This window comes from Cupressus sempervirens, chromosome 8 (genome assembly GCF_028749045.1).
Source record: "Cupressus sempervirens isolate cs-2001-9-10 chromosome 8, ASM2874904v1, whole genome shotgun sequence".
Classification (NCBI taxonomy): Eukaryota; Viridiplantae; Streptophyta; class Pinopsida; order Cupressales; family Cupressaceae; genus Cupressus; species Cupressus sempervirens.
The window spans coordinates 722,922,951-722,940,786 of NC_143125.1; positions in this window are offsets into that span (position 1 = coordinate 722,922,951).

The following is a 17,836-nucleotide window of genomic DNA, read 5'->3' on the forward strand; positions in this document are numbered from 1 at the left end:
AAATAAAATATTTATCTATAACTAATATACATATACTTATATATTTATTTATTTATATATATATATATACATATTTACATATATATATATATACATATATATATATATACATATTTACATATATATATATATATACATATTTACATATATATATATATATACATATTTACATATATATATATATATATCAAATATACATATATTATAATATACAATAATATCATTTTATAAAAATAAAATATAAAAATTGAATTAACCATATCGATTGCCATCCCCAACGTCCATTTAAAACAAAACATATATAAATATAATCTCCTCCCACCGCGGTACGTAGTACCTAGGGTCGCAGGAACTGTGCCAACAACGGGTACAGTGTACCCCTATCATTGCAGTCCTACGACGGTAGGCCTCTGCGACCTGCAGGGGTATGGTACCATACGTACTCAAAATAATTCATAGTGTATACTAATTTTTAAATAATGTTTTTAATAAAACGTTTCCCCATTGATGCAATTTTGCAATTCGAAATTGAAATAAAGTTTCATCACTGCGATTTATAAAATATGATTATATATATATATATATATATATATATATATATATATATATATATATATATATATATATATATATATATATATATATATATATATATACATATATGCATGTGTGTGTGTGTGTGTGTGTGTGTGTGTGTGTGTGTGTGCGCGCGCGTGCAGATATGAAAATACTAACATGTATATTTTACAATGAGCATATACACAATCTATTTAAAGATCCCAATTTTTAGAATTTTCCTATAAGCTATTTGATCTCTAAATTTACCCAATGGTTTTCTAATGGATTTGGCTACAATTTAAACCCTATCCCCGTGTTCTCTTCAGATCTATGCATATAAAGATTCTCAAATAAATTTTAACTACCCATATTGAGAATGCATACAATTAAAATAGGAAAAATCTCAAAAGACATATGGAAGACACGAAGAAGATAGGGAATGCAAGATGCAGAAATAGCATAAGTAAAATCACAAGAATCTACCCAAATTCTGATGCTAATTCGCTCTTCTTCAGAAAACTCGCAAAGCAAGCTCCTTCCTTTTTCAAAATTCTCGAGTCCTCCAACACTCCAAATGCTCTCCAAACACTATATCTAAGCTTCTAGGAATGCTTGAATATAACGAGCTCTCAGGAAACACCTAGAATGTCTCTAGAAATAGCTAGAAGGTGTCACCAACTAAGCATGTGTCTTTTCCAACCTTCTAGATGAGTCATAAGATTGTAGACACCATGTGCTTAATTGATGCACTAACCCCCGTGTTGTTGACATATGAGAAATAGAAAGGTGCGTTAACTCCTAGACAAGCTTATAACTCCAATTTACTTTTTATATAATTTCTATTTAAATTTTAATAACTTTTATTTTTAATTTTTATTACTTTTATTATTATTATTTATTTATTACTTAATTATTATTTTATAATTATTATTAATTTTAATTTCTAATTTTATTTTATTTAATTCTTAATTAATCCTCATTTAATTAATTATAATCAAAATATCAAAGATCATGATATTTTATATTAATTTTCTCAAATAATTACTTTATTAATTAAATCTATTTATTAAAACTTAATTAATAGAAAATTCACCATAGACCTCCAAGATAAAATATGAAAACCCATCATAGAGCAATTCACACAAAATTAGTCTAAAGGGTTAAAAATCATGAAATATGTCATCCGACACATTCAGTGGGTAAAATATCTAGATACTTGTCCTACCTCACTAGAACAAATAGTTTAAGGGTTTGGGATTTGGACTTGAGATTTTACCTCCCTTCTCTTATCATTGAGATTTTTCCTTCTGTTGTAAGAGCGTGCTACAGTTTTGGTATTGTTGTAGAAATTGTATTTTTTTTATCTTATTATGAAATTATAGTGCTATAGAATATAGAACTTCAGGAAATGAGAGGATGGGAATATGACGGATAAGAAGAAGTCTCAGATACCAATCATAGATGACACAAAGATGTCCCCTAAATCAGATCTATAATTCAATATATTAGTCCCATTTTCTCTTTAAAATATATGGTCTCTTTCAGTCTTCATTTTTTAAAATTCCCTTTTATTTGTGAATGAGAATATCCATTGTTCTCTTTCATACAGTATTGAAGAATTTCATGCAGGTGAATAACATTTTTATATTATTATATATAATCATTTTCTTTAATTTCTGCTTGAAATAGAATTAATAAATACTTGGAGGCGTAATAGCTTAGTCCTATCTATAGTTTCAAAGTGTACTTAATAGAATCAGAATCTATACCAAAATCCATATGGAAGTGTGTCCTCCATGTTTTCTATACACGATAACATTTTTATCATTTGTTGTGCCTTTCTCAATCAGTGGAAAAGTCGTGTGATGGTAAAGCGCACTAAATTGATCAATCCTCCTTGAACTATCCAAATTTTGATACACGTGATATTCCAATAATTTCCATCATTGACTGACAATTGGTAATAGACTTAAATCTCCTCCATTTATTTTATGCAAATATCTATCTCCACAGTGAAATGTTTTCACCTAAAATGGCGACCATGAAAAAAATAAATCAGATCAAATAATATACCATGCACAAAAACAATGTATTCTTTATAAATCACGGGCGCATTTGGAAAAGAAAAACAATTGGTTGTCATGAAAGATGTGCAAATTGTGGTCTGCGGGCCATCAAATACTTGACTTTGAATGCTTTGATAAGTCACTACCGCCAAAGCAGAATATGTGTTTTGATTATTCAATTCTCGATCTTTGTTTTGACCATCACATCACTGATTAAATAGAATTTCCATTCACCGCGTTCATTAAATAAATGCAAATTTTCTCTTCTATTTGTGACAAATGTATAATAGAATGAAAATATTGCTCTTTACACTTTCAGATTTTATGATCCGTTTGATAGATACAATTTTTAAATTAGTTATATCACAAATTTTTAAATTATGTTACCATAAAAAAATTTTAAAATATGAACGTCAATAGAAATTTGCATTCTAATTCTATTAAAAATATTCTAAATTAATTTTTCTACTTTTTTTTTTTTCAAATTAGCATATAAAATAAATATTTAAATATTAAACAAAAACAATAATGTACTCATTTAGTTGAACACTAAACAACATTGTCCTCAAAATACATGTTGAATGCAAAAATGCCTAGTGAGCTTCTCATCTTCACCAAGTGTATTGCATGTTATCAATGACCTAAATATAAATTTGGTTACCACAGAATGAGTATTGCTCCAACTAAATTTTTTTACTATATTTAGTAATAAGAGGAACTAGATACTCCAAGCCTAGAATTCAATGGCCGTATTTGCCATTTTCCCATTTTTGAACCATATATAATAGGCTAGCAAATTATTAGACCGTATATGTTGACAAGCTATTTTTTTTTTAAACAGTAAGTTTTACATTTAAAATTTATAATAAACCGTCAAAATCTCTTATAGGAAATCTAATATTTTATTTAGTAATATAAATATGTTATTTTATAATGTATATGACATATGTCCTAAATAAAATAATTTATAACAATATTTATTTTATTAATATATACTAATATTTATTTAGAATCTTCTTAAAATCTTCTATGGTTTCAATTTTAGTGTATGTTTTGATTTAGAAACGCACATTATTAATTTAATTTTTAAAATATATTTCTAATTTATATTAAAAGTATATTCTAATAAGATTTTTTTAAAAATCAAATTCATAAGTTTTGAAACTTTCTTCTATAATTAAATTTTTTTGTTTGTGTTACTGATTTTTAATTATTTTCTAGTTTTGTATTCTTTACATCTATATCAAAAATTATATCAACAAGAACTATCATTTCATTTCTTATGAAGAGACAACTGCATTTCACTTTTACAGTAGCTTCAATCTTTTTCTTCAGAACACAGTGAATCCTGGAAATAGACTTATGACGACTTCTTCATAATACGATTACATTGTAAATTAATTTATGTATTCATCCAATGATTGTATAAAATAGTGTTTTGCATATGATTACTATATTATTTTTCGTAGGTATTTCAAAAAATGTCTTCAAATGGAATAACACAAATAACTTTTGGAGAGATGTAAGGGGTCAAAAATTGAAGATCATGCACAGTCTTTTGTAATACAGAATAATGACATAGAAGTCATCTTCATATGATGAAGTTATGGAAGGTTTTTCTTACTATTCCAACAAGTAATGTTGATTGTAAAAGAGGATTTTAAAACAAAATATCATCAAAGATGTTAGACAGGAAAAGATAGGTTGAATTCACTAGATGCATTAATGAATGTATTTTATATCGATTTGAAATAAATGATAAAAATTCAAATGAAGCATATAGATATGGAAGAACCAAAAATCAAGAAATGTCTTAATCATTAATAATATTTGTTTATATTATTTTATGTTTTATATCACAATTTGAAATGAATATAATAAACTTGTAAATTAGATTCATAGAAATCTTGTTATTTTATTTCGAGTGATATATTAAAAAATCACATGTTCGATTCAAAAAATAGTAATTAGATCATTTGCAATACTTTATTACATTGACTTTTTATATTTTTAATATATATTACAAAAGCATATTGATAATAAAATTCAATTTAAAATATTATATCAAATTATTCATAAATAAAACAATATTGACAATCAATATTTTCAATCAAGTGAAAGATGAAGGTCACTAAAATGACCCAACCATCAAATTACGGACCTGCCAGACACTAATGCCTCTCCTTGTTTCTACATCTTTACGTTAACAGACAATAGACAATAAGAAAAACAAAAGGGAGAGTGCGAAAGGAAAGTGGGGTGTCGTGTATGCAGAAAAAGAGTCCAGTCGCATCCAGACTGACATTTTGTCGTTTGCTTTGTATTTTTCAAAGTGGAAAAGTCGTGAGATGCTGACGTGTATCAAATTCATCGGTCCTCCAGGAACAACATAATGCCGTGTCAAAATGGAAATGTAGTTGTGATTCAGATGATATTTTATTACAGTTATTTTCACCATTGACCAAGAATTCCTAGTAGAGTCATGTTTTCTTTTCCAGAAATCTGTGTGGACCATGAAAGGTTTTCACTTAGGTGTGATAGCTGAAAAACATACAAAGTTAATAGGTAATCAAGTTTTCGGCGGGAGCATTACACTTTCCGAGTTTTTCTCAAACCACGATTTTACCATTGGCAGTTTGGCAAGGGATGAGAAAGGGGCATTGACTATCCATCCAGAACGTTTCCTAAAGAGGGAAAGCCATAAATGAATTTGATTAAGCTGAGATAATACTTGAGATTGTAAAATCCTGCCCATTGATATTATCGATCTTTAATCAGCCCCAAGCTAACATCTAAATCCTCGAATAGAAATAAATTAACCTATCGATATACAAGTGTGGCATGGTCCTGATACAAGCATTTTGAAAAAGAAAATTTTAAAGATCTATACCAAAACTAAAATTTATCATGTGTATAAAAATAAATTACATATTCAAAAAGTAGATTTCGAGTACAAAATTTTTTATTTTAAAATTTTTTTATGTTCAATTTCTAAATGCCTCAAATTTTGACATGAATTGACAAGAAATTTCAAAAATAGGAAAAACACTTCCACTTTCTGCCCAAAAGTGAGACCCAACTTCTTGCACTTACCATATTGTTGATTATAATAAAACATTTTCTTTAGTTGCTAGACTTAATACAATTGAAATGATTTTATTGATTGCTGCACAAAATGGTTGGATTTTTTTTCAAATAGATGTGAGATCAACTTTTTTGAATGGTTCTCTTGAGGGAGAAGATTATATGAAGCAACCACCTGCTTGTGAGGTACATGGGCATGAATTTAAAGTGTGAAAATTGAAAAAAAGTCTCTTTGTGGTTTGAAGCAAGCCCCTAAAGTTTGGCACAATAGAATTGATTCATACATGACAAGCAATGGTTTTTGCACGAGTCTTAATGAGCCCACTCTATATACAAAGATCAATAAAGAAGGTTAAATTTTGATTGTATGCTTATATGTTGATGATTTGATTTTCACTGAAAATATTGTCCAGAGACACGTTTAAGAAATCAATGATGGAAGAATTTGAAATGACTGATTAGGGATTGATGAGATATTTCTTGGGTATTAAAGTTGTTCAAGCTAATAAAGGGATCTTTATTTGTCAAAAAAAATATGTCAATGATGTGTTATGAAGATTCAATATGATGAATTATAATCTAGTACCAACTCCAATTTTAAACAAGAACAAAACTTAGCAAAAATGATTTTGGGCCATATGCTAATCCAACTTTATTCAAGAAACTTGTTAGTTTGATCTCATAACTATGAGACCTGACATTGTGTATGGTGTTAGCTTGATCTCATAATTCACGGAGTCACCAAAAGACTCATGTTGGAATGTTGTAAAACAAGTACTCTGATATGTTATAGGGACAAAAGAATATGAAAGTTTACATTCCAAAACTAGCAATTTTGTTTTGATTGGTTATTTAGATAGTGATTTTTTAGGTAATCTTGATGATAGAAGGGGAACTTCTAGATATATTTTTCACTGTTGTGTAGGTGCAATATCTTGGACATCAACGAAGAACCAATAGTAATGATTTTTCAATTGAAGTAGAATATGTAGCAGTCAAATCAGCAACATGTCAAGCAATTTGGATGACAAGGATATTGAAGGATCTACTTCAAGAACAAGAGGAGTCAACACAAACTTTTTGTGACAATAAATCTTCCATTGCACTTTCAAAGAACCATTTTTACACAAAAGGAGAAAGCACATTCATACACAAGATTTCATTTCATAAGAGAATTTGTTAGAAATGGAGAAATACATCTTGACTATTGCATATCTGAAGATCAATTAGCTAATATCCTCACTAATGCATTACCAAAAGAAAGCTTTGAATATCTACGAAATTTTTTGGGAGTAATTGGAACTGAAGAAATTAAGGATGAAATGATAATTTCTTCATGCAGCAATGATAACTCACATTTCTTAATCCACCATTGTTGCATGCAAAATCAAAATAGTGTAGTTAGAAATTAGGAAATTTTTAATTCATTTACTATTGCATGTAATAAGGAGTTATAAGTTTATAGAACTCCGATTTTGAATGATAGTTATAATAAAGAAGAGACTTCCACCGCTAATACAATCATCCTTGGATCAGTTTTGGTCAATCGTGCTTTAGTTAGGATACAATACATTTAGAAAAAGACCGAGTGTTAGTAGTTTGATAGATTGTGTAGTGATTGAATGAACAAAATTCTAAAGCTTTTTTTTTTTCCTTCTGTTCTAAGAGGGCCAGTCTTAAACATCACACACTAAGGAAGAAATTAAGCCTAGAAAAGTAAGTCAAACTTTGACTATTTAAAACTTTTGCACTAAGAATCAAGCCTTAGTATGTGATGTTTAAGCTGTTCATTCTAAGAGTATGCTACAGTTTTGGTATTGTTGTAGAAATTGTATTTTTTTAATCTTATTATGAAATTATAGTGCTATAGAATATATATTTGACAATTATTTTTCGTCTGAATTGTGCTCTTTTCTAACAAAAGACAAATAAAACTTCTGGAAATGAGAGGATGGGAATATAACGCATGAGAAGAAGTCCCAGATACAATCATAGATGACACAAAGATTTCCCCTAAATCAAATCTATAATTCAATATATTAATCGCATTTTCTCTTGAAAATATATGGTCTCTTTCAATCTTCATTTTTTTAATTCCCTTTTATTTGTGAATGAGAATATCCATTGTTCTCTTTCATATCGTATTGAAGAATTTCATACAGGTGAATAACATTTTTATCTTATTATATATAATCATTTTCTTTAATTTTTGCATGAAATAGAATTAATAAATACTTGAAGGCGCAATAGCTTACTCTTATCTATAGTTTTAAAGTGTACTTAACCAAATCAGAACTATCAGCTCTAATGTAGATCGCATTAGATTCATAAATCATGATTCATCTATACCAAAATCCGTATTGCTGGAACTGGATGAATATTCTTTATAAATCACTGTCGCATTGAGAAAAGAAAAATAATTGGTTGTCATGAAAGATAGGTGTAAATTGTGGTCTGCAGGCCAAAGCTTTCGGAATATGTGTTTTGATTATTCAATTTTCAATCTTTGTTTTGACCATTACATCACTAGTTAAATAGAATTTCCATTCACCGCATTCATTAAAGAAATGCAATTTTTCTCTTCTATTTGTGACAAATGTATAATGGAATCAAATATTGTTCTTTACACTTTCATATTTTATGATCTGTTTGATAGAAATGATTTTCATCTCTATCTTTAAAATGTTAAAAATATAAAAAAATATGTAAGCATTATTTTGAAAAATTTAGTCAATAAATATGTCTTGAATTAATTTTTGTGATAAATCTCACTATCATTTATGATAATATTCTTTTATGAAAAGGTGGAGTCAAAAACAAATCTAACTCAGAAGTGAGAGCACTAGAGAATCCTATCACTTTCCACTCTCTAAGAAAATAAGTGAAGTAAATGAATCCAAGGAGTTGTACATCTGAAGAATTTGTCTAATAACTAAGGATAAATCCCAACTAACATTCTCATACTTGTCTATCTAGTTAACAAACTGTTTACCACCACTTGAGAGTTTAACTCACAAATAATTTTGTGTCAATCAAAAGCAAAATTTTTTTGCACAACTTGCAAAATAGAAAGAGATTCCATTAAATTATTTGTATGAAAACTCTAATAAATAGAAAATATAAAATGAACAACACTAGAGTTATGATGTCCAATGCCATCAATGCCAATATGCCCAAGATTCTCACTAGATGAGCCATCATTATTAATGAGATGTGACCATTATTTCCAGTTATTGAAAAATACATGAATTTAGTGATGCTCTTGATTGACTTGTTGTAAAAGATGTTTCCATCTTTTACTTCTACACTAACCTCATTGTCTTTTTTGAAATAGATGAGCTCAAGGGAAGGATGGCGAATATGGACAAGAACCTCATATTCCCATTCAAGGTTGCATCCATTTTTCCACCTTCCATGGTTGAATGGTTCCAACCTTATATGAGGTGTGAAGTTTTCTGGGTACCGAAAGGAGCCATTGTAACTCTGGTTGATTTGCATTTCCCCAATCTTCTTGACTCTAGGGAGGATTGAAGTTTAGAGTTTGTTAGAGATATGGAAGAGATAGTGAATGGTCCATCTCACAAGTGATACAAAAGCAATTTCATGATGAAGGCTCAAGTTTAAGATGCAAAGCATATGAAGAAAGAAATAGAGGAGAGATGACTCACTATCAATCCCAGTCTACACATATATCTCTTTATTGACCTTCATGGTCCAAGAACCAAGAAATGGGGTAGGTTCTTCTAGGAAGGGTTGGTTATGTTCTTCCATTCTGTTGGGTTGAGGGTATAGAGAAATATCTTATATTTTTTCTTTATCTTCTATCTATTGTAGTTTTCTATCTATTGAGATTTTTGTAAGCTAGCACATGTATATAAAGCCAACAAATTTTGATGTAGACTAGATTAGGAAAATAGGCTTATGCCTTTGAGTTCAGTAGTAATAATAGTTTGGGGTATTATGTTGTTTAAGCAGAGGCAGTTGTTCTTATTTCAGAATTGTGACTATTATTTTCTTAGAATTGTGTTTTTTACCTAATTCTCTTTTACAATAATAGGAAGAGACTTTACCATACCAAGCTATATAATTATTTTAATAAAAAAAAACACTAAAAATATTAAAATTTAAAATTGTCATAGATAAGTAAATATAACCATCTACTAGTAAATCTCATCTAATCATATTAATTGTTGACTAATTCCAAATTTAATCATATTTATTAGTTGGATAAACTAATAAATCTAAGACACATTTGGTGTTTGTTAAATTATAGTGAATTAGTGTTTTTTTTTAAACCTATATCACTTTAAGAATTGGGAACATCAATCCTTTCTATGAAAACATTCTATGTTAGTGCTAAAATATGGTTACTATTTAAAAATTAAATTTTTATTATTCTTTAAGACAATCTATGCTCAAAATATGAATGTTAATGTCATTTAATTATTCTGTTCATTATATTCATTAAATTATATTACACATGTTACATTTCATACTATTTGATTTTTTTAATGTCAATTATAGTTATATACATATTGAAATTTCATCATAAAAGTAATGTTCTATACATCTTATTTTAAATCATTATTATCATTAAATATATTGTAATATCATTATTTATATTTGTCAACGTATCTATTTTATCTCTAATTCTTGTCATAGGATCATGAGAATATAAGTGAATTAGAAAATTAGTTAATTGATGCTCTATTATTTTAAAAATTTATCTGTTATGTAGGATGGACACTCATATTCTAATTATCTTTACTTCTAAAAGAAAGATATGATTGGAAATAAGGGAATTGTGATTAAATAAATATCTTATGATGATTAAATAAATATCTCCTACTTATCTATCTTATGATGGTTAAATATTGGTTTATAAAGACGTCACTCGTCCTTGGGCATTACTTCTAAATCTAATATTCCAATTTCTATTGATAGCTATCATGTTTTAAATAAGAAAATGGCATGCCAATTTGAAAAATAACTACACAAACATGATTTTGATTCATATTACTTTTCACTCCAATTATTTCCATAATTGACCCAAAATTAGTTTTTAGTGGACTTAAATCTTGTATGTTTTCTTTCTACAAATACTCATGTTGATCTTGTCTATTTCCTTTACTCATACATTTGTCAAAAATATATATTTTAACTTGTCATGTACAAGATTATTATTACTACATGATATTTAGAGATCACTCCAATTATTTCCATAATTGACCCAAAATTAGTTTTTAGTGGACTTAAATCTTGTCTATTTTCTTTCCACAAATACTCATGTTGATCTTGTCTATTTCCTTTACTCATACATTTGTCAAAAATATACATTTTAACTTGTCATGTACAAGATTATTAGTACTACATGATATTTAGAGATCATTTAATTAATTGAATTGCTACGAAATAGATAAAAAAAAGAGACCTATGCAACCTCATTACGTGGTTAAAAGTTTCTTTTAAACAGATTTTGGTTTCATTCCTATAAATCAACTTAAGATGTCATTAAAATTGTCTATATTCAAATTTTGTATGAACTTAATTGAAACTAGTAAATATTAATATTAAAAAATTTAATAAATATATATTTTTAAATTACTTATTTATAGATATTACACATTAATTAATTAATAAAATAATAGTATGAAAATAACATCAAGCTCGCTTCTTGCTTATAATTTTGAAAGGAAAAATAAAACACTTTATACTATTATTTTAAAAAATTAATAAAATATATGATATTTTATAAATTGATGCAGGGAATTGGGAATTGGTCCTCCAAGGCCGCCACCTTGTGGAGTTTTTGGAGTTTGAAAAGAGTACCAATAGCTTCCTCCTACTTTTTGCTTCCTGAGATGTTCACTGCATAAAGAGAAAGATATTTCAAACTCTGCAGATTTGATAGGGACATGCTAATCTCCATCAAAAATGTACTAAAGACAAAACAAAGTCAAACCTTTTTTTTCTCTAGATTTAGGAAAACATAGTGATTTTTTTCCAATTTTTTTGTTGTTTTTGACTACAAACTATGGAAATCATGAAGATCAAACACTAGAAAAATGTATGATGTTTTCAATTTTTTGAAAATTAGTCAATGATATAGTTTGAATAGATATAGCCATGTCCAATTTGAAAGACTTTCCAAACTCGTGTGAAGCTCCCACGCCCCAAAAGGACTTTCATAACGAGACAAGTAAAGAAAAGTGAGAGACTTCAACTTTCCATTATGGGGAGTAGAAAAACTATTGTTGAAGTAGTTGCCATTGAGATTGAGGTGATTCAACTCTATAAGGTGAAACATTGATGAATTTACGTGACCATCGAGGTGTTACAGCTGACTCCACTCCAAGTGCTCATCCACAACTATTGCCTTGAAATATAGAAGAAGATTTCTTTCAGGGAGGGGGCATGCATTTGTAGGTGAACAGGTGAAGTAGCGTGATATTGTTATGATTGCAAATGCAACTCTGCAATATTGAAGCACACTACTTTCCATGATTTTTGGACACTAAAATTCTTTCAATATATACTTTAATAGAGAAAAGAAAATAGGAAATATTTAAGGGGAAGTGATTTAATGAATAATGAAAGAGGGGTGTCATGTTTGCAAAGAAAGAGTGTTCCATCCACACTAACATTTTCTCAAATTTTATGGGTTTTTTCAATTAGAAAAGTATTGTGATGGTAATGCATACCAAATTCATCGGTCCTCATTGAACAAAAAAATGTCGTGTGAAAATGGGTAATTAATTGTGTGGATCTCAATTCTGATTGCCTTTTATTCCAACTATTTCTATCATTGACCAAGAATTACTAGCAGAGAGTGGATAAGTAGGAGACATTTTTTTATAGAGGAAGTTAAATTATAATATTGCTATCATAATTTAATTATGTAGTGTTTGAGATAAACTCATTAGCTCATATTTTATGAGAATCTATCTCTCATGAGAATAAATATAACACTTAGCAATCATTGGATCTAGCTGGTGCTCACATAAGTGAAACAGAAGCCAACGAGTTTGACTCAAAAAATATACAATTAAATCCTAATGGAAATATCATAATAATTACTAGTAGACTCAAATATGTTTAGTCTTCCCTTCCATATATATTTGTGTGAACCATAGAAGCCTTTCACATAAATTGCAATCACTGAAGAACAATAAGTTATCAAAAATTCTTCAAGGGTTGGAAAATACATCTTAACCTTTTTTTTCATTTTAGCTTTCTATTTAATTTTGTTTATGAATAAAAAAAAAGATCTTGTACCATTTTTAACACCTTGGTTTTCATCTAATTAGGTTATCTTCTATGTATTGATTGGTAGATGTGTTGACATGCTTAGTTGGCCTAGTCCTGGAGAAATTATATTTTTGAAAGAGAGGTCATCAATTTAAATCCAATAGGAGGTAAGGTATGTATACATCATTTCTACCAAAATTACATGAATCTAGCAAGTCTAAGTAAGTGGCAGTCACATATTAATTAGGTCTCTCTAGCTAGTCCAGGTACATGGTAGTCATGGGTCTCTCTAACAAGTCCAAGTACATGGTTGTCACATATTATTGTAACCATAAGTAGGAAAAAAATTAGATGAGTGCCATTGACTATAAAAGTACCTTTAGTTTCCTTTGGCGTGATCTCATTAAATTCTCACACATCTCAAGGGCCTAAACATGGTCAACAACCTTCACCATTAATTGTCCATAGTCCATGAAGATTTGATAGATTTCTATTTATTTACTTTTTAAAATTTATAACTTTCAATTGTCATTTTTCAACTAATTTTGACGAAAAATGTTGATTGAAAAATAATCACAATTAGAACCAAAAGTATTCATAGTAATTCTTCACCATTCATCATCCTTATTTATATTCACAAATGGATAATTGATGTAGTTATCTTGCATGCATGCATATTTGAACTTTACACTTTTCAATTTGATTGAATTTAAGAGTGTAGGATATTCCAAATTACAAAGTTAGTCTATTTAAGGACTAACATCTTGAATCATTTAAATTATTGTAGGATAATAAAAATAATATCTCCATTAAAGAATTAAAAAAAATTATAAATCATCATAGATTTAGGTTTTATTTTCTCTCATCATCATTCTAGAAATCCTACATACTTTCTTAACATCTTTGGTCTTATAGGAATAAAATATGGAAACATTGGTCATTTCTAGTAAGTTCCTAAATAGTATCTATAAATACCACCCCATATAATTAATGTGCTACTACATAATATTTTAAAACTTAGAAAAAATATTGGGTGAACTTAGCTAATTTATACCTCATGATAACAATGGTGAGCTCTTATATGCAATAGAAAGCTCTAAATTTTACTAGAAATAGAAAGCCTCAAAGAGGACTCTCCCCAATCCCCACAAAAAATCCACTAGAATACATACACAATATCTCAAAAGTCTATCTAGAGGCACTCAGCAAGTTCTAATATCATGCAAGGTTTGAACACATAGATAGCCACCCAAATGGAAAGGACAATAACAAAATAGAATCAATATGCCAAGAATAAAGTGTATAACCATTAAAATTTCCTATAGAAAAGATCAATTAGATTGAAATGGATAGATAGATAGGAGACCCCTTAGTTAAAAATAAAAGGGGTAAGACTATGTGAATCGTCTTAGATGTATAACTAGGCTCTAATACCACTTGATGCAGTACAAGGAAGGAGAATCCCCAAAGGAGATGTCCTATTCCATTGAAAATAATCACATAGAAAAATATAAATAATAACAATAAGATTTTGGTCCAAATATGCAAATTCTCACAATAGAATCATATGATTTTCATTCAACATGCCTAACTATAAGGCCTTTTGGTTTACGACCATATACATAAGTAATTCTATAAGACCTTGCAAGATCCAACTACTAGCTAACCCAGATTTGCAATATGGTAGAACCTCAAAGAAGAATCTAACTTGTTCTCTCAAGGAACCAAGAAACCTTCTTTTTTTCCCAAGCCCACACTTTCTTCTCGTTCTGCTCAACTTTGCTTCTCTTAGCTGCTCTTCTTCTCCATGGTGAAAATGAAATATATTGCTCTAGACTCCACAAGACGCTCAACTTATACTAAACCAAGCCATAAGTCGGCCTAGAATAATGTACATTAAATAAACAGTCACATTAAATATGCCATCAAGTCACAAGTTAGTTTGGCAACAAACTTTAAATGTATAGAAATATGAAATACTTAGGACATACCCCACATTTACAATGCATAACTAACTCAAATGACCACACAATAATACACACACTTAGACATAGATCCATGTGACATCCAACAATCCAAATCCAAGAGTGCATACACCAAATCCCTTAGATCGAAGCTCGTTGAAACAATCTCCAAAGTCTTCCAATAAATTAAGAACACATGACTAGTAGTCACCAAAATGGTTCTAACTCCAAGATGATTACTCCAATCATCATGTGCACTTAGGAAAATTTTTCCCAATATTCCTTGTACACATCCCCTACCACACAAACCATAACTCCATAAATCTGAGCTTGAAGCTCCTCCATAAAAGATTGTTGACTTCCCTAGGATACTTCTACATTAGAGTATTAAACTTATTAAGGTGATTGGAAATAATTCCACCTTCCTTCACCTTAAGTTTATACAACTTCTTCATGATGAAGACTTTGTCCATAGCTGATGGAATTGCATACATGCCTACAAACTTATCCCATAGGTATTCTTTGTAGTCTTCTCATTGATGATATTAAAAAGAGTTGTGTTTGCTAGAGCAAGAAAAATTGATGCTTTCACCTTCTTGTCTAAAGTCTCCCAATTTTCATCTACCATAGATGTTGGTTTATTTTCCTTTCCTTCCAATGTGAAAGAGAGATCTTGTTTAATTAACAATGACTCCATACGCACCTTCCAAAGGCTGAAATTTTTCCTTGCAAATTTCTCTACTTTCACATCCTCCATCTTTCCAAAAATTCAACATCAATTTCCAAACTTGCATGGCTTGTGCTCTAATTAAAATTGAAAGGATTTGAATGTGAAAAGGAAAAAATAGATGCAAATCAATAAACAAGATAAAACACAAATAAACACAACACAGGATTTGTCGGTTTGCCACAAATTATGGCTCCATCCACATTGAGAAAAGGATTGTATTGATTAATAAAAGTTATTTATAATAATACAATAATAACATATTTATAGATATCAAATACATAAAAAGTTTTTGAAGTGAAGAGGAACACAATTGGAGGGAAATCAATTGTGACTATTGGCCTTCATATTAAAAAATATATTGATATTACACTTTCTAGAAAAATAAAATGTTTTGCTTTATTATGCATTAGACATTTTTAACTAAAATGGAAAACCTTCATTATGCAATCAATACTTTACTAGCATGTTTAGATGAAAAAAATTCAGTCGCCATGAACAACATCATGGCCTGTTTCATACAGAGCTGTGAAATAGATTTGATATCTACCTGGATCAAGATTTCCATTAAAAATATGCTTATTATGTTGTATTCATCATATAAAATTAGAGAGTAGACTCTTACATCATAGATGTTGTGCTGCAAATCATAGTCAAATATTCGTAGTTTCTTGAGGAGGGAAATTAGCCATAGAGATTGAATTACTTAGGTCCTCAAAGAAAAGAATTTGTTGCAAAATATCTATTAAGATTTCAAGAGCCAAGAGGGTGCACCAACACTTGATAATCACTTAGGTCACCATATCACTCTGGACAATTTGCTTAATAATTTCTCATAATGAGAGACAAAACCATTGGATCACCCTTGATGGGCTTGATCTTAGGTGAGGAATGATGTGCTTAAAGAGCAAAAAAAAACTCTTTAGCAAAACTACTTCCCCTAGCCTTGATCTATTACTATCCTAATAAAATATCATTATGTATGATGTAAAATGTTGATTCTCAAAATTTAGATTCAAATTCTTATACACAATTAGCTTTATTAAATTTTGGTATTATATAGTTTATTTTTATAGAACATTAAATAGATTATATGTAATGTGAAAATGATAAGTATGTATACAATAAAAAAATGAAATAGATAATATTATATATTAAAATACTTATTTATTCTAAAACTAGAAATCTATTGAATATTAGATAATTATCTAAGTCTATTATAAAGAATTATTATATTTGAGAGGTTCTTTTTGTCTTTATTGAAAAGAAATTTTTAGAATAGATGATATTTTTTAGTAAATACCACATTCTAAAGCATAACTAATATTTCTATTAACTATTAAATTGTTAATATTAAATTGATTGAAATTGTATGTCATAATAGCTTTTCTAATTATAGAAGCTTCAACAAAAAAATTAAGAAATTTGAAATTTGAAATAGATAAATTAGATTGAACTCTCCCTTAATAATTATCAACAAAAATTTAAATGTTCCATAATAACAAATAATTACTAAATGTTAAAATTAAAAATATAATAATATATTTAGAAAATAAATTAATATGAAATAATTAAATGTCCTTTTCTTTTCCTTCTAAACATATATCTACTTATATTTCCCCTAGCAGGTGATTAGAGAAGCTTCTCTTTATGTAAATGTATGTGTATATATACATACATACACACACATATGTGTGTCTATATATATATATATATATATATATATATATATATATATATATATATATATATATATATATATATATATATATATATATATATATATATATGTATGTATATGTATGTATGTATGTATGTATGTATGTATCTATGTAGAGAGATCTCTTTTAAGGTTCTTATTACTTTTTAGCAAAAAAGAAAAATTGATCCAGCTGCATACATATTCTAGAATCCACTAAACCCATGCTAAGTGACTTACCTCAAGATCCTGTGCAAAAATAATGTAGACCAGGAGAAATTGGTAGTGTTCACAAGAAATTCTACAAAAACATATCATAGGAGATATTTTTAGAAAGAAACAAGCCATGACCTAGTTAAATTGGTCTAGTTGTTGATTAGCTAGGTTGATTACAAATTCCTCTAGAACCGTCATCAGATTAGGTACAATAAAATAAACAATCAATTGTTCCCAGCTAGCAAGATCAAATATAGTTTTCCAAGGTGATATT